At 46.9% G+C, this 19,075-nt stretch overlaps 1 protein-coding gene across 1 annotated transcript in view; it reads left to right on the forward strand.

Moving 5' to 3' along the window:
- Positions 1-19,075, forward strand: part of WNT10B (Wnt family member 10B) — a 406,409-nt gene that overhangs the window by 20,657 nt on the left and 366,677 nt on the right. The window lies entirely within an intron of this gene.

Consider the following 19,075-nt stretch of genomic DNA (forward strand, 5'->3'; position numbering starts at 1 on the left):
GAGGAAGTGCAGGCTGGCCCCTTATGAGAGGCCAGCACTTAACTTGCGAGCATCCACCCTTTCCATAAACAAGGATGTGACTGATATGTTGGTAAATTGAATGTCTCAAGTAGTTATGAGGTACCATGCCTAACTTAAGGCATCTTTAGGACATCCAGATGTTAAAACAGCGACCCAGTTCTAATTAATTGAATGTTATATTACTTTAGTGTTTATTATGTCCTTAACATCCCCTTCCTCCTTTTCCTTTTGTATCATCTTTGTCTATCTGCCCCCTGCTTGTCTACATTACCATTATTAGAATATATTCATATTGTAGAGTTATTACAGTTATTGTTAGTATCTCATATATCCCTGTTATATTACTTCATACAAAAGGCTGTTTTTATGACTTATTATATTGATCACATATTTGTATTAACATGATTCATAAATATAAACAAAAAAAGAAGACACATAAACAGAGTAGAAACAAAAGAAGCCATTTGGAGAAGTTGCTCAGAGCCTTCCATTGAGCATTGCACCGGTGGAACATCTTCAAGTCTCTTTGAGGGAATTGGTTAGCATTTCCAGTTTTTCTAGATGCTTAATTTATTTGGATTAGGATGTGAAAATATCAAAAATAATTCTGGCTTACAATGTAGGTTTAGGGGTTGGCACTTGCAGTATGAGTGTCTTCATTTTGGCCCCCATTTTCCCTTATCATTGTTTACCTAGGTTCTGTTAATTATAATGGCGCATCGCAGTCTTTGGGGGATTTTGGTTGGTATGTCTCTGCCTAGTTGATTAGTTGATCAGAACTCTTATCAGACCAGTCCTTTTAGAGAATTTTCAGAAAGTGTGAAGCACTCTGTTCAATATGGGCATTTCAACAGAGCAGAAGAATTTGAATCAGCTTCCAGTACAGATAATTTATTTTTCTTGGTAAAGTGGTCGATATGTCGCTGAGGCTAGCATTGAATCCTCAAGACAGGATTTTGTGCCAATCAAGAAACTATCATATTTAAGAGTATCATTCATCCTCCCAAGCATTGAAACATAATCCCGTGAAAGATGGACCAGATCGTTTTAGATTGTTTGACTCTCCCTCCGAAAGAAAGCTGGCCACATTTATCAATGTCATGCCTGAGAGCAAGGTACAAATGACATATGAGATGACTAAGGCAGAAATGGGAAGATAACCTAAATTGTGAGGTGCCTGTAGAACAATGCAATACATGTACTGGGACACGTTTACTGCAAAGCTAGATCTCAACATACTCTTCATAAAACCAGAGACTGTATGCGGTCTAAGCGGATGCAGAAACTGGGTTGACTTTACAAAGACCTTACAATAACCATTGCTGTGAATGGGGGAGTGAGAAGGGGAGTTTGCGCCACATGTTTCAGGGGGACTGTGAGAGAGTTAAAGGGTTCTGGGTCGATATCATGAATAGACTGAACGTGACAGTAACTTGTCACATGATTGAGCAACTGGCCTTGGCTTTTCACCACTAAAAAGTGAACGACTTAAGCATCAGCAAGGGCCAGTATGACTGGATAAGCATGGCCTTGATTATAGCCATGAAGCAGATACTGATGGTCTGGCAGACTAGTACAAAACACAGGTGGAAGGTCTGATCACGGAGCTCTACATTTTTTCAACGGTTGAGAGGCGATGTATGCAAGGCGAGACAAGGAAGACCTTTGCTTAGATGCATGGTCATCATTTAATGAGCTGTATGAATGAAAACTGAATCTCGATGATGTTTCCCATGGGCTCTTAGGACCATGCTGCTCTCTAGTTTTACCTGTGATTAGCGTCAGGTAACTCTGATTACGCTATATTGAGTGGTGTTTGTGTGTGTTGTATGTTTGGTGATGCCTGTGTGTGTGTAGTTATATGTGAAATTTTCACTAGGGTATGGGAAAAAATAGATACAGATCTTATTGGTTCCTTGGCAACTCTAGAGGGGAAGGGTATAACCGCTATGCATCTACTAGTTGAATCTACAAACTGTGCCAAGCTGTATATGTATTAATCTGTGACAAATGCTGCAGATCTTACTTATTACCCACTTCCCGTTACCCTAATGCTCAGTTTGTATTTATTTATTTATAAAGCACTTTAACCCAAAGCGTTGAAACAAATGGGCGAGAAACAAAGGGGCGAGCAGGACAATAAAAATCAAAATCCTTGACATATGTAAAACTGGAGAAGACAGTAGTCGAGTTTTAAGGTGAAATTGGGATTTATATTTCGTTATGGATTCTATTGCAAAGAAGCCTTTTGAACCTACAGTTTCCTCCAAACTTGACGTCATCTCCTGGAAGATTGCTTTTTTGGTTGAGGTCACTCCCGCCAGGAGAGTGAGAAAGTTGTAGACTTTATTCTCTAAGGAACGTTAGACAGTCTTCCATGCTGAGAAGGTGGTGTTCACCCCTGGGATTTTATCTGATTACCATTTGAACCAGGACATGTATTTAGCTGGCTAGGACTTGAATGTTCTATTTAGACAGAACAAGACATTCCTGTGTGCCTGACAATGATTGATAAACCATGGTGGCGTTTCGCCAGGTGTATTGTGTGCAGTATGTTTAAGGCCTGCACTCTGCATAGTGAACTGGTTCCTGGGGGATTCTCATGCATTCCACCAAATTCAAAGCAACATCTGTGGCTTTTCATAGGCATGCGCACATCAGTGGGATATGTTAGTTATCAAAGCATACTAAGCCCCAGGCATTGTGGTAGGATTACTGGCTGGACATCTCTGCCAGGCCAGATCCTTTGTCTGGCCATGGGGCTCTGCACAATATGTCCACTTGAGGCCTTTTGCTAACTTCCTCCACATTAATTATATTTTTTTTTTATTTATTTTTTATTGTTGTATGATTAGTTTACATAAAACCTTATACAACATAAAGTGCATTACAAACAAATAAGAAAAAATACATTTCATTTTATGAGCAGGTATACAAATATACAAATACAAATATCTATATATAAAGAGATTTCAACGCATTTATCAGCCTATAAAATCGTTCTTAGACATAAAATCAAATTCCATACATATTATATACAGTTTACATTTCATATACCGTAGATCATCCCATATACCATAGATCCACTCTAGTCTCTACTCATTGAATTCCTTATTTTTTGCTTCCAGTTGCTCCTGAATATTAAGTAGGAGTGAATTCAATGCGAGGATTAGGGAGATATTTGCACCCCACATGCAGCGACTCCAGAACAGATTCTTCGATATTTCCCAATCCCCATCAAATCTATCTGTAAAGTAGAGAGATCTTTTATTCCCAAAATGGGTGCATGTAAGGAGAAGGTGCATAAGTGTTTCTATCATGTCAGTCGCTCCACAAAATCGACATGAGAGACTTTTAGAATTTTCATTCGACCCTTTTTCTTTATGGGTCCAATGGTAAATTCTTTCTAGGGTGGGCATCTGGTTTAGTCTAAAACGCATAAATGTGGTTCTCGCCTTCTGGCAAGGAAATCTTTGAATATATAGAGGAATCGATTCCCTTGCATGCAAAAATTTAGCATACTCCTTGTAGGTAATATGGGACTCTATATCATTTACTGTGTCTACCCAGTCTGACCTAAATAAAGATTTTTTAACTAATCCCGGTCGTTGAATCAGATCGTCAAAACAAAGTCCCAGCGATTCCAACAAAGAAAACATTCTATCGCTAAAACTCTTGATAGATAGTACAGCCCCCGTTTTGACTACCTTATTCACCAACTCATATAAGGTGTTTATCGGAGGATCATGTATTTTTCTAAAAGAAGAGAGCTGCCTCCACAAGTATTTGGCTTTAAGTGATATGAGACATAACTCGTGCCGAATAATGGAATTGGGGACTGCCCTAGAAAGGCCCATTACTTCCTTCCACAGTTTCCCCTGGATCACATTTAGGTAGGAACTCAAGTCCTTTGTACAAATGTCCAAACCGTACAAAAGAACCGGTTCACATTTCGCAAGATAGAAGCGTCTAATAGGCAGGAGCGAAAATTTACAAACTTAATTATATTCTATGTACTCTGCCCCAACAAATTGGGAAGGGGGAAGAGCATCTAGATGTAACTATAATATAATACCTTCATGGTCACTCTGGGACCCTCTGGGACCCTTACAGCAGTCTACAGCATCCCATTCTTCCCAAATCCCACCTGTGCCAGTGTCATTACATTCCTTCTTGCCATAAAAATGTGCTATCTGGCAGTTTGGCCTTGTGTACATAGGGCAAAGGGAACACCTGGCATGTGAAGAGATTTCAATGCTCCTAAATTCTTTAACTGCAGCCTTGAAATAGAAAAGAGCCGTTTTCCAGGTTGGCCTTGTGAAGGAGCAGGGTTCCTAACAAGCTGTCCATGGCAAGAGGGCTGTGGATGAGCACATGAATCAACATGAAGGCTATATTTTATGGACCATTCATTAAGAACTCTGCACAACATTCTTGATCACACACCGCAGCTGCAGATACCAAGCCGTCAATGCCATACATTTACCCATCGCAATCATTGCATCCGTGGATCACAATACATGATGAGGCTGCACTAGCACTGCACTGTTGCCTGAGCTTGCTGAAGAGCATTGCTGAAGAGCATTTTGCCACCAGCACTGCAATGAGGCCAGCTAGGTTTAATTATAACATACCATGATTCCTCATTGTGGTTATCACTGAGGCAGCCTGCATTCCAATCCACTATCCCTAACCAAGAAAAATTGCCAAAATAAATTGAGGATAGCCCCTTGATTCTCCACATTCCTCCCATCAAGCACAGAAATGTAGGAAGACTGGATTTCAGGAGAACTACTGGATTTAATATGCAAGCTGTAGAGGAGGAGCTAAGTGCCTCTACCGGAAGTCCCGCCCCCATTTTGCCTATATGTTGGAAACCGGAAATTTCGACATGTGCAACACCAGTGATGGTACCTATACCGCAAAGAGTCCTTGAAACAAGGTATCCATTGAGAAAACCCTACATGATGTGCCTGCAAAGAAATGACAGTCTTCTGAAGGAAATCCAGAAGAAGTGTGAAGATGAGTGAAAGAGAAGACTGGTGACGTCATCTGAAGCAGACATTACGCACCCAGAATGATATGATATGATATGATATGGCATTTGTAACGCGCCTATACACAAGTGTTTCAAGGAGCAACAAGGCAGGGAGGGGGGACAAAGGGAAGACAGACAACGATCTTAAAAGGCCAGGTGTCATTCAGATTGTGCAAGTGCATGGGCAGAGGGGAAGGGAAAGTGCAAGGGGAAAGGGAGAGGGTCAAAGTGCAGTACAGGGGTAGTAGAATAACAAGATAAATAATAAGGGCCAGCTGGTGGCAAGTGCAGGGTAAGTGCAGACACGTGCTGGGAAGGGGGGCTGTAGGTATACAGAGACAGTCCCGCAGTGCAGGGGTTGCCAGGGAGGCAGTGCAAGGGGGGAGTGGCTGGGCCAGGGACCGAGATCGGTGAGAGTGGCCCAGTTGCAGATTTAGTGCAGTTTCAGTCGGAATTTAGCAGGGGAGAGGAGGAGAGAGAGCAGAAGCAAAGAGGAAGGTTTTCAGGTGCTTCTGGAACTGGAGATGGTTCTCCTCAAGTTTCAGGGAGGCAGGAAGGCTGTTCCAGAGGTAGGCTCCTGCCGCGGGGAGAGATCTACCCCCAACTCGTTGCTTGGAGAAGCGGCTGACCCTGATGGAGTTGGAGGCAGATGAGCGAAGAGTTCGAGAAGGAAGATATTTAGGAAGGGAGAGTTGAAGGTATTTTGGCCCCAAGCCCCAGAAGGCATTGTGGACAATGCAGAGGGTTTTGAACTTAATCCTTGCAGCCACTGGGAGCTAGTGCAGAGATTTCAGTCCTGGAGAGATATGGTCCCTGGGCTTGAGGCCAAGGACAAGTCTCGCAGTCGTGTTCTGGATGAGTTGCAGAGGGAGGAGAGTAGAGGCAGGCAGATTTAGATAGAGGCTGTTACAGTAGTCCAGCTTAGAGAGAACCAGGGCTCTGGAGACAGTGAGCTTCTGGGGGAAGGAGAGGAAAGGAAGTATACCTCTGAGGGGGAGCAGCTGGTAGTGTGACTTCTTAGAGACGTCAGATATGTGAGGAGAGAAGGAGAGTGTGGAGTCAAAGATGACCCGAGGTTTTTTGCCTTGCAGGTAGGAGCAGGAAGAGGGCCAAGAGAGGCCAGCCAGAGAGCTGCAGGGAAGGAAGGAGTGGGTGTGCCGATGAGTTGAATCTCAGTCCTACTGGCATTAAGGCAGAGGTCATTGGCGGCACACCATTCCTGGATAGCAGACAGATAGTCAGAGATGAAGGAAGGAAAGGAGGAGGCCGAGGGTAGCCTGAAAATGAGCTGGGTATCATCCGCATAGCACTGAAAGATGGGTCAGAGAGCGGCGATGCGGTGGGCAAGGAGTGCCAGATATTGGTTGAACAGCCAGGGAGAGAGGTTAGATCCCTAGGGGACACCACATGTAGAGAAAAAGATGTCAGAGAGGAAGGACCCCAGTTGGACCTGGGAGGGTCGATTGGAGAGGAATGAGGTCAGCCACGCCAGAGCCTGACCAGTGATACCCAGGTTATCACAGAGACAGTTGAGCAGGATGGTATGGTTGACAGTATCAAAGGCAGAAGAGAGATCGAGCAAAATGAGAACACACGGAGTGTTAGAGTCAAGGTTGGAGAGAAGGTCTTCATGATTGTTCAGGAGCGCAGTTTCCGTGCTTCTGGCAGCTCTGAATCCAGACTGATAGTCATGAAGACAACCAACAGATCCAGCATGGAGATTAAGCTGGGAGATGGCCAGTTTCTCCAGAAGCTTGCCCAGGAAGGGAGTGATGGAGATTGGGCGATAGTTAGCTGGGCAGGAGGGGTCGGAAGAGGCTTTCTTAAGAAGAGGGTGCACAAGGGAGTGCTTAAGGGGGGATGGGAAGACTCTAGAAGCGATGGAGTGATTGCAGAAGTCAGCCAGGGCAGGAGCCAGGGAGTCGATGTGGTCCTTGATAGTTTTGGAGGAACAGGGTTGAACCTGTTTTGACGAGACGTTCATAGATCGGACTTGTCTGGAGACCTCGTCAGCAGAGAAAAGGGGAAAGGCAGAGAAGGAGGGAGGAGGGGTGGCTGCAGAAGGGCCAGAGGAAGAGCAGGGAATAGAGGGAGGGAGGTGATAGGAGAGTGAGGACAGGATGCCCTGAGTTTTTGAAATGAAGTGAAAGCCAATGCCGTGCAGAGGGCCTGGGAGGGGACAGGAGAGGTAGAGACTGTAGCAGGGTCGGCCAATTCCTTGCAGATTTTAAAGAGTTCAGCCGAGTTGTTAGATGCCGCAGAGACGTGGGCTTGGATAAGAGCTCTCTTCTTGGTGAGAACAGAGAGCCGGTATTGCCTTTGGAGCAGGCGGCAGGTCAGTTTGTCAGAGGATGAGCATGAAGCACGCCATTTCCTCTCTGCCACCCTGCACTTGCGTTTTAGGGTGACGACATCCGAGTCATACCAGGAGTTACATTTGGCTTTGGGCTTAAGGCGGATTCTCATGACTAGGGCAAGGATATCAAGAGTATCAGATATAGCAGATAGGAAAATGGAGAGGGCTGTGTCAGGGTGGGAGTCAGCCGAAGGGGGACGGTGGGATGAGAAGGTGGCGGCGAAGGCCTCAACTGACACGAGCTTCATGGGTCGGATGACCGAGAAGGAGGGTGGCAGTGATGAAGGTGGATTTGCCTGAGGGTTAGGGAGGATGAGGTGGGAGGATAGGAGAAAGTGATCACTCCAGGAGAGAGGAGTGGAGAGAGGGACAGAGAGGGGAAGGTCAGAAGAGATCAGAGCATCAAGAGTGTGCCTGCAGAATGAGTCGGCCCAGACGGGAGAATAGAGAGAACAGAAGAGATGCCAATGGAGAATGTGAATAGATCGTATATAATCTGATGTCGAAGTAAAGAATTGAGTAATATTTTATAAGCAAAATGAAGATTGCACATACGGGAGAAGCACTGAACAAAATGCAAAGACGTTTTATAATTGTACAGATGCAGTAACGCAAGTAGAACTAAGTAATCAAAAGGCTGGCTATACGTAGTGAACAGACTGCAGGGTGTGCCGCCAATATATATATATGTGTGTATAGAATCTGGATGTTCCACAATGCATTTTAGCCAACTAAGACCCCATGAATAGAAGGGTTGAATGTGTGACGCAGTAGAATAAAACAGCTGACGGAAAAGGAAGATTCGAGAAGGCTTGTCTGGCCCTGTGTCAAAAGTTTGGGCCGCCAAGAACCTGGTTTTCGAGAAGATACAATGAACATGAGAAGCGTGCAGAGGTCCTGTTTGAGGTGTAATGGAAACACACTAGAAGTGGCAGCTTCTATTCATTTAATAGTATTAAATACGACGACGGAACTCAAAACATGGTCTCCTTTCACATAGTCAGATGAAAATAGACTTTGGGCAAGCTATAAACTAGACCAGAAAATAAGGCCATGCTCACACTCCCTTTTATTCTCAGGCACATTGATCCTTTGCACGGCCGAGTTCAAATAACAAATTGAATGGCAGAAGCAGGAGTGATGATGGATGTTGGGCAGTAGATGATCTCGCTGTGCTTTCAGCAATTCTAATTACCCCCTCCAACGAAGGCTCTGATTCCTTCCATACTCTTTCCCTAATTTGGTTGTTGGTAGGGTGAACCATCAACTGGCCCCTTAGCACTTTGTTTAAAAACTGTGCAAAGTTGCATTTGTTTGGCTGCAATTGTTCGAAGAGCAGCCAGATACTCATTGATGGATTCTCATGGCAGTTGTTCCCTGTTGTAGAAGTTGTACCTTTCTAGCATGACCGTCTTTCTTTTTATATGGTTTCTCTATTCTTGCTACAACGTCTTCGCATACATTTAGCCCATCTCCCTCTTGATCCTCTAGTATGGGTGGTAAATACCAACAGACCTCCTGTCCTTCCGAGGCCAAACTGTGCATAAATAATGCTTTTTTCTTGCTGCAGATACTTTAGCCCCAGCTATGGCCTCCAGATACGTGTCAAAATCCGCTTTCCAGCATTGCCATGGGAACTTATGTTTCCCTCGGTTCTGGAGACATTTTGGACGGGGCTCTATGTGCTGCATTCTGCTCGTGTTATTATTCTGGGATTATATTATGTTTACTGTATTGATTTTCCTAAAGGTTTCTTTTTGTTTTGTTTTGTAGAATTCCCTTTGTGCTGTTTTATATTGTGGAGAGGCTTGTAAATACTTCTTGCCAGGCATCACTTAGTCCTTTAGATGACCCTTGCGTTCCTGTTTTCGTTTCGTTTTTTAATAAATGACTGTGCAGCCAGCGCAATGCCAAGCAAGCCTTGCCAAACAACAGAATGCCCTAGGCTGCAACATCTTCTACACCGTGTCCGTCTTGGGGTGCCTTCCTCTAGTCCACGTCTCTCCGGACAGGCATTGAGGGGCACAGGGCTGTGATCCTTCTCTGTGCGCACACTGTGTGTATTTCCATTCAAACGGACTACAGTTTGTGCTGCGCTCTTAAGGTAATACTGTAAATCCTTACCTTAGAACATTGCACCCTGTATCAGTGGCATACCCCCATGTGGCCTGAAGATGCACACACAACGATGTAGCAAACAAATCTCTGTGCGTATTGCAGAGGATGCAGCTAGGTAGGTCACTACCCCTGCAATACATGCAATGCTTCCTTCTGGAGGTCGAGCTCGTCGCCAGTGAGTCACACCGAGTCTCAATAATGACTTAAAGGATTTGTTTACACATATTCACAGCCTCCTTCCTCTTTTCTCTCTCTTTCCTTCTCTGCTGTGGATCCTTCCAATCGCTCTTGAGCCCAATGATCTCATGAAATTCTCAAAATGGCCTACACACAGCTATGAACGTAACAAAAGGATTGTGTCAAATTGTTCTTTGGCTTAAAGGTAGGCTAGGTAACTGAAAGATACCTTGTAAAAAAAGGTGCCTGAATTAGTAATACCATAAACCACAGGATATAGTCGAACAATACACAATCTTGTTGGTGCAATGCCAGAGCTCCCATCTTTACTTTATCACACTCCCCTCCCTCAAGCCATCAGCTCACCCAATGTCTAGAGATGTTATACATCTCCTGTTCTCCTCTTGTGATAAAATACATACCCATGTTTCACTACCACCAACCACATAGAACTGTACCAGCACATAGGACTTGGGTACTTCGGCCTTCACTCATCAATACTTCAAGTTTCACATCTACCTCCACCTGTACCTCCACTAAGGCCCAGACCCATATCCACACACAGAAAGACCACTGAAATGGCTGAGGTGCTCGATAAAAGACTTCATTTACTTGGTTTACTTAATCCACAATTCCTGGCTTTAATTGCCCTCTGGCCTGATGCTAGAAAGAATGAAGGTATAACTAACCTGAAGGCAGCAAGAGTCCAGCCGCTAATGAACACCACAGTGCCATTTGGTGACACCTCTTGGTTTGCAGGCTGCTTGGGGATTGATTGAACATTCAGTCTTCAAGCAGACATGTCTGGGTGAGGCATCTGACAGCATCTCTGCCTGGAAACCTCTGTATTCATATTACTCAGCTATCTGTCTTATCCGTCAGGTATTTTAATATGGTCCAATTTGAAGGTTTCTTACCATACTTTTTGGGGGGGTAAAGGGCAATTTTGGAGGGCCAAAACCACCAACCATAACACATTATTTTATTATTAGGGCATGACATGCCTTAAATGGGAAGAGTGCTGGATGTGCTCTGCATAGGAGTTCTAGGGGCATCACTGTCACTTGTTGTATCATTGGGGAAATCACTCCTGTGGAAGAAACAGAGACAATGCAATAACATCTGGAAGAGAAGCAAGGAACAGAGACAGTTTATCACATTGCAATGCAATGCAAAAACCATCAATTTGTCCTCTTTTAAACTTCCAGCAGTCCCCTAAGCGCTGTCTCCCAAGTCACACTCTTTTAAAGAATAATTGAATCTGCCGAATGGATTTCTTAATAGTCTTGAGAAGATCCTTTCTCCCATTTTGGGAGCAAGTTCCACTTCGTTCATTTATTACTTTCCTCATTAGTCTGTCTTCTCCTTCCTCCGATCATGTGATGATAATTTTATTGAAATGTCAAGATTCGGCAGTAACCTTGGGGCTACTTGCTGTCTTTCTCATATTCCTGGCAGTCTGTGGTTTTCCACCAGTCAATATCCTATACTGAATCCTCCATTATTACCATTCTCTGCTGCTTCCCAGCTAATGCCGAGTCAGCATATTATGGTGGCTTGAGGCCTCATATTATCTTGCCAACCCCTCTATAGGCTGTAATCTCATGTAAAATGTAAAAGCAACCCTAATGTTTGCGGTTTTATAATAATGTGTGTTAGTCTAAGTTAATAAAGTAGGCAAGATAAAACTGTTAAAAGAGAACAATTTAAAACAAAGGAATATGTTTTCGCTCCCTCAGTCACCCCTTCTGCAGTTTCTGTGCAACTACTCACTTTATTAAAAATCACTTATTAATCCTTGTTACATAAGTATTGATTTAAGGCTTTAATGGGAGCCTGGTCAAAACGGAATGACTTTTATTAACCCCCTAACAGAACGAGTAGACATTTATTTTCATCAAGGCATACATTTCAATGCATACTGCATTATCATCTTTAACATTTTCACCATGCAAATAGAAAATCGGATTTTCAGGAATCTCAGCCTCTCTAGCAGCATACACAAATATATTGATCTTTTATTAGATTGGCACCTGCAACAAAAAAAGCTGCACATTATAATATGAATAATGCCATTATGGCGGACTATAAGGAATATAAAGGTTTATTTTTAGTGCCCTCCATACCTAGACATAGCAAAGCTTAAGGAGTGCACAATATGGCATATTGGTATGCTGTTGCAATGGCTCTTCTCACACCAAGACACCAAAAACGTTTGTAAGGTGTGTCTGTCTACTTATGTCAGAGATCTGCTGGACTTGGAGTGTATACATATATATTACTTCTATGTCCCGTCCCCTTTCCTCCATACTTATGGGACATCTCTCCGTCCTGTAGGACGGCACCAGAGCACTTTGTAAAAAGCATCCCAAATTTTTTTTTTTAAAATGTGTCCTTCCTCTCTTTCTTGCGGGGCCCGGCACGCAGCCGTAACCCCGCCCACCTTGGCTCCGCCCCGTGCATCGCCCATCAGTCCTTTTCTCCGCTCGTTCGGGACTGGACGCACTTGCATCCTCAGAAGATTTTCTTCCCTTTTTTCTCTCTGGCTCTCGCTAGCGATCGTGTACTAGTCTGTTTACGTCGTTCAAACTAGACTTTCCAGATTGTTCATCGTGCCACCGACGCTTCGCGAGGGCGGATCCCTTCCTCTTTGTTTAGAGTGCTTGGGTCCGGATCACCGTTGGGACTCCTGTTTTTACTGCGACTCCCTTTCGGTCTGGGTACTTCAACGTCGGTTGGAGTGGTGGGAGGAGGTGTTCCGACGAACTCCTCCTTCGCATTTTCAATCGTTCATCGACGAAAAGAAGAAACGCCCGGTAAGTTCTTTACTTTTCAAAGCACCCAGGCCGGGGGATACCTTCCCAGGTTCCTCCCGGGCCGGGAGGAGCGTTGATCGCTCTGTCACCGGGGATTGCCCTGAAGTGCCCGTTGGGCCTAATAATTGTACCAGAGTTTTCTCTGAGGGTCTCCGTAAGGGGCCTGTGGATATCGGAGCACGCTCCGAGGCCCCTCCTGTGGGGGCTATTTGTAGACCCTGTTCTACTGATTCGGGGGGTACCGGAGCTCGCTCTGAGGCCTCACTTTCGGCATCCCTCAAGAATAAGACCGGGGTGCGCCCCGACACCCTGGGTGGGCTTGGTGTCACCGAACGGATGTTCGAGGCCCGCGCAGATAAGGCTGTTACCGGACCAGGGTCTGAGGTCCCTCGTACAGAGGCTAAAGTTACCAACAGTTCTGAGAGGCCTGGCAAGGCCTTATCGGTGAAAGCTGTTTCTCACCGTTCCCGCTCTTGCGGCAACACCAGACCTGTTGAACGGGCAAAGAAGGAAAGTTCTTCTTTTACTGGCAGTGCCGAGGTCCTTCCTTGGAAGGCTAATTTGGCGGTTGGTATGTCGCAGAAACATTCCAGGCCTCATAGTACCGGCTCTGCCGAGGTCCCTTATGTTAAGGCTAAAGTTAAGACCCCTGATCCATCGACGGGGACCCCTGTCTCACTTCCTCATGTGCCGCAGTTCCCCTCAGGCGATGACAAAATGGCGCCCGTTCCTGCCACGACCGAGGCGGCCATTTTGGGTGCTGCCCCTACAACTACGCCATTGGCCTCAGGTGTAGGGCTTGGTTCCGTGGGTGAACATAGAGTCCCTTGTGCGCATCCTTATCAGTCAGTTTATGATTGGAACGCCTGGATGCCCCTTCCGCACACTGTTTCGTTGCCCGCGGGGTCGGCACCGTTGATTTATGTTGGTATTTCGGTGGAGGGGCCGGTGTGGAACCCTTCCCCGTTACGTCCCTGGAATTATCCTCCTCATGAGAGGCCGCCAAAGCAGTCCCCAGAGGAAGCCTTTTTCAGTAAATTTCAAACGGTCATGCGTACCGACCCCATGAGGGAATATTTCAAAGGGCTTTTTAGAGAGATATGTCCGCCGCGCCTCCGGCTCCACCCGTTCCTCCGGTGGTTCCGCCGGCGCCTCCCATGCCTACGGTGCCTCCTCGACTCTTCCGCCTTTGCTCCCATTGTCCCCTGTGGACAAGGCAGCGCCCGACATGGCTCAGCAGGATCCTGACCTGTCGGATGACGCGCAAGGCGATCAGGACAACGAGGACGTGCCCCGCTCTATAAGAGCTTTCCATGACCGGGTACTGGACATGATGGCCTTCTTAGATGTTCCGGTACCTGAGGCACCCGCTCCACAGGAGGGCGTGCTTTCTGGGGCGTTCACCCTGTCTCCTTTGGAGCGTACCGGCCTGTTCTTGCAGAAGGACGTTCTGGCCGAGGTCCGTAGGGTTTGGGAGAAGCCACACTCTGGACTTTTCTTCAATAAGAAAATTGATGTGCGATACAGGCTGCATTCTTCGGAAGAGGTGGCCCTGTCGTCTTGTCCGCCACCCTCCTCCACAGTGGTGGCTGCGGCCACTTTGCAGTCCAGGCCTGCAGCATCCTCTTCCACGACGGCTACTCAGGTTCTGGGAAAGGAGGATAAGCTCCTTGACTCCCTTGTGAGAAAAATTTTCGCCAACTCGGCCTTGCAGCTCAGGCAGGCCAATGCCGAACTGGGGTTAGCGGGGGCTAATATGCGGATGTGGAAAGGTCTGCCAGAGTTTGAGGAGTGCATCCCGGTCGAGAAGCTGGAAGACTTTAAAGTGGGATTATCCGACGCCAGGGTCTTGGCACAGGATCTCCTGGAGGCTGCGGCTCATCACGTAGACACCTCGGCTCGGGGCCTTATGTTGGGGGTTGATACTCTGGCTTTATGGGCTTCCTAGATCGGAAATCTCACCGAGTGGATACCCCTTTGGGGAATAACCACCATAGGCAACAACGGAGTCGGTTTTTCTCCTGCTCCTCAGCATCCTCCTCAGGTTCAGGTGGTAACACCACTGAAAAACCCACAAAATGAGGATTCTCTGCGCTCGTGCGAGACCCCGGTGGGAGGACGCATTGCGTCTCATTGGGAGGCATGGCAGACCATCACCGAAGACAGATGGGTCTTGTCAGTCACTCAGGTGGGCTTCCGCTTACCCCTACCCCCTACCCCACACTTCAACCCTCCATTTCAGCTGTCGGGCTCGCCCTCCCTCAAAGCTGAGGTTCAGAAACGTCTGGACCTCAGAGCTGTGGAACCCGTTCCCCTCAGGGAGCGAGGGGAGGGCTTCTACTCCCGGCTGTTTACGGTGCCCAAACCCAACCAGTCTGGCCTGCGCACCATCCTCGACCTTTCCCAGTTCAATCTTTTCCTACCCCAAGAGAAATTCAAGATGATCACGCTCAGCCAGATACGGTCCTCCTTGCACAGGGAGGTGATTGGCTCAGTGTGGTGGATCTTCAGGATGCGTACATGCATATTCTGATTTGGAATCCACACAATCTTTGGGAGAGGAGCACTTCCAGTTTCGAGTGCTTCCTTTTGGCCTCAGCTCTGCACCGCGTGTCTTCACGAAGATGATGTCGGTGATTGCGGCCTATCTTCGTCTGCTGGGTATACATGTGTATCTGTATTTGGACGACTGGCTCTTATGGAGCCCTTGTCCGTTGGAAGCAGCGGGCAATCTTCAGTCTCTCCTTCAGCTCCTGTTCCACCTTGGGCTGTCGGTGAACTGGCGGAAATCTTCCATGACGGTCTCACAGGACTTGTTTTTCCTGGGTTTTTGCTGGAACACAATCGACTGCAGAGTGTACCTGACCGGGGACAGAATGCCACGTGTCAGATGTTTGCGCAGTCGGAGAGCATGTCGGCCTGGTGGTTCCAGAGGCTTCTGGGCCTCATGGCCTTGTTCGTGTTGGCTCTTCCTCTGGCTCGTCTCAAGATGAGGCGGACCCAGATGGCTCTTCGTAGTTCTTGGTGTCAGGCTGTGGACCCGGATTCCAAGCTGGTAATGATTCCGGCTTCCATGAGAGTGGACCTGGAATGGTGGTCATCTCTCAGCAACCTGTCGGTGGGTGCGGAGTTTCAGGACCAAGACCCTACGGTGACGATCATGACAGACTCATCCCTCCTGGGGTGGGGTGCGACGTTAGATCCTCTTCAGGTCTCGGATCTCTGGTCGCCTCAGGACAAGCTCCTCCACATAAATCATTAAGAGCTTCTGGTAATCTTCCTAGCGCTCAGGGCATTCAGACTGATTATAGCCAACAATGTGGTCCGCATGCTCACAGACAATGTGGTGTCGATGTATTACATTAACAAGCAAGGGGAAACCAAGTCTCCCCCTCTCGTGGACCTGTCCATCCAGATTTGGGAGTGGGCTGTGGTTCATGGTGTTTGGCTGCTTGCAGTGTACATCCCGGGCCAGTTGAATGTCACAGTGGATGCCCTCAGCCGGCGGACAGTGGTCAGCTACGAGTGGGAGTTGAAGGCAGAGGTCCTCTCATGGATTTCTTGCGTTGGGGCACACCGGAGGTGGACCTCTTCGCTACGGCGGTAAACACAAAGCTTCCTCAGTATGCCTCCAGAGGGGGGCTGGGAGCCTCCTCTCTGGGGGATGCGCTCGAGATTCCATGGCACAACATGAGAGCTTACGCCTTCCCACCTCTGCCTCTAGTCCATCGAGCAATTTGGAAGCTGAAGAACTCAGTGAACTGTTCCCTTCTACTCATAGCCCCGTGGTGGCCGGCCAGGTTTTGGTTCAGAACTTCAACACCTGTCGGTGTATCCGCCAATCCGGTTACCAGTGACCCCCAATCTTCTTCATCAGGGGGAATAGCAGATGTGGCACCCGTGCCCACAATCGCTCAGCTTGCCGGCATGGTGCCTGAGTTCAAGTCTTTAGAACATCTTAACTTGTCTGCGGATAACGTGCGTATTATCCAAGCAGCCAGGAAACCCTCGACTAGATCCCAATACAGAAGTAAATGGCTTAGGTTCTGTCATTGGTGTTTGGAAAAACAGTTCGACCCAAGGGGGGCTACGATTGACATGGTGCTGTCCTTCGTATCCTTCTTAGAAGAGTCGGGTGTTCGCGTTCTGTGGTGCAGAACTTATCTTTCAGCAGTCTCCGCTTACCTTTCTACGGACCAATGCTCTTACTCTCTGTGAAATCCAGTGGTTAAGAGGCATTTTACAGGCTTGACACGCCTCTACCCTCCAATTCGTAGTCCGCACCCGCCGTGGGATCTAAATGTAGTCCTGACAGCGTTGTGCCATAAGCCTTTTGAACCAATGGCCAGGGTGGAACTCAAGTACCTATCCTGGAAAGTGTCCTTTTTGGTTGCTGTTACGTCAGCGAGGCGGGTGAGTGAGCTCCAGGCCTTGTCAGTGGAGCATCCCTTTTTGGTTTTTCACAAGGATAAGGGAGTCCTACGGATGAATTCTGCTTTCCTGCCGAAGGTGGTAACTGAATTCCATCTGACTCAGTCGATCTCCCTGCCGGTCTTTTTCCGAACCCTACCTCAGAGGCCGAAAGGGTTCTCCATTGTCTCGATGTCAGAAGGGCTCTTAAGTTCTATCTGGACTTAGGAGTTCTTCTGAACTGTTTGTGACTTTTGGTAACCCTCAGGGTAAGCAGGAGTCTAAGGCAACTATTTCTCGGTGGATTGCCGCCTGCATTACGGAGTTTTTCACCGTCCAAGGGCTGAAACCTCCTAAGGGTATTCATGCACACCTGGTGCGGGGCAAGGTTGCCATGGTTGCTTTTAAGAAATATGTGCCCTGGGAGTCTATCGCTAGGGCAGCTACTTGGGCCTCCCCATCTGCTTTTTGTAAGCATTATTGTCTTGACATGAGCTCAAGAGCTGATGCTCAGTTTGGTCAGGCTGTGCTGAAGAACCTTTTTCAGTAAGGGGTATTTCCATCCACCCGTAGTTCCTGTTAGGAGTGCTTGGGAATCTCCCATAAGTATGGAGGAAAGGGGATGGGACGTAGGAGTATAACCAGGTTACTCACCGAAGTGACCACCTTACTCTTAGTCCATAGTCCCCTTTCCTCCATACGCCCGCCCGCCGTCCCCTCTAATAAGGTTCCTCTGTTATTGCTAATAGGTCTCTGACCTGGCGATAGAAAAGGACTGATAGGCGATGCGCGGGGCGGAGCCAAGGTGGGCAAGGTTACGTCCGCGTGCCGGGCCCCACTCAAAAAAGAGAGGAAGGACACATTTTTGAAAATCATTTTTTGGATGCTTTTTACAAAGTGCTCCGGTCCCGTTCCACAGGATGGAGAGATGTCCCATACGTATGGAGGAAAGGGTACTATGGACTAGGAGTAAGGTGGTCACTACGATGAGTAACCTGGTTAATATATATATATATATATATTCCATGTAGTTATCGTTAAGTTGCTAAACCCATAGAAAGAGCACTTTTTGGCCGGGTTATAAGTTCGCTCCCTCTGGACGAATCCTCACCAAACTTTGCAATAAAAGTATATGGCCTACTCTAATTGCAATGTTTGGTGAGGTTTGGTCAAGGGGGGGCAAAGTTATAGGGTAGGTCCCAAAATTTATTTTTTTCCCCAATAGACTGAATGGAGAAAAAACCTTGCTCACGTCTACAGCCCAAACCACTGGAGGGATTTTCAACAAATTTGCAGCAGGAGCGGCGGCTTGGTCACGAAGGCGTGCTTTTGTAAATTTGGTGGACATTTCCGTCCAGTATTATCTTTTAAAACGACCAAAAAGTAGGTCTAAAAAATGTGTGATATCTATGTCCGCTCTGCAGACACACTTCCCTGTTCGCTCTGCGGACAGGACACCTATTGCCCAATTGGCTTACATCATGTCTGCGGACAGACGACGTGTTCACTGATTGGTTGGAGTGAAGCGTGAGGTGCGTCACATTTTCTCGATGCGCCCACCATCTTGGATTCACGGACAACTGCCACTGTCCGCAGACATCGCTGTAAAAACATATAAAAAAACACAACTATGCACTTGTCAAACTTATCAAGTAATCTCTGGGGAGTTGAGGGGTGATGAGGATGGGATGGGATATGGCTGCAAGAAGCAAAAAAACAGGTGGTTTTGCCGTGAAAGTCAGCAAACGGTCCGGATGTTCGTGAACAGTTCTGTCAAGTTCGCGGGCACCTCTGCATTACAGGGCTGGTGAAAAGCAGATCTGGAATGGCTTATAACTTTGGCGCCACCTAATGAAACTGCATGAAACTTTGCATTTATATTCTTAACCTGATTCTGAATGGGTTTGCAAGTTTAGTGGGATTCTGTCAAGAGGGGGCAAAATTAGAGGGGGGGGGCCGAGAATATTTTAAAGGCTTATAAATGAGGTGCCATTTGACAAATCTACACAAAAGTTTGCAAAAAGATTTTAGGTTTAGATATACATGGTTTTGTAAAGTCTGAGTGGATTTTGTCAAGTGGGGCAGAAATTAGAGGGGGGTCACAAAATATTGTAACGGCTTATAATTGAGGTGCCATTT

The sequence above is a fragment of the Ambystoma mexicanum genome, chromosome 3q (genome assembly GCF_040938575.1).
Source record: "Ambystoma mexicanum isolate Mex_15411 chromosome 3q, UKY_AmexF1_1, whole genome shotgun sequence".
Lineage (NCBI taxonomy): Eukaryota > Metazoa > Chordata > Amphibia > Caudata > Ambystomatidae > Ambystoma > Ambystoma mexicanum.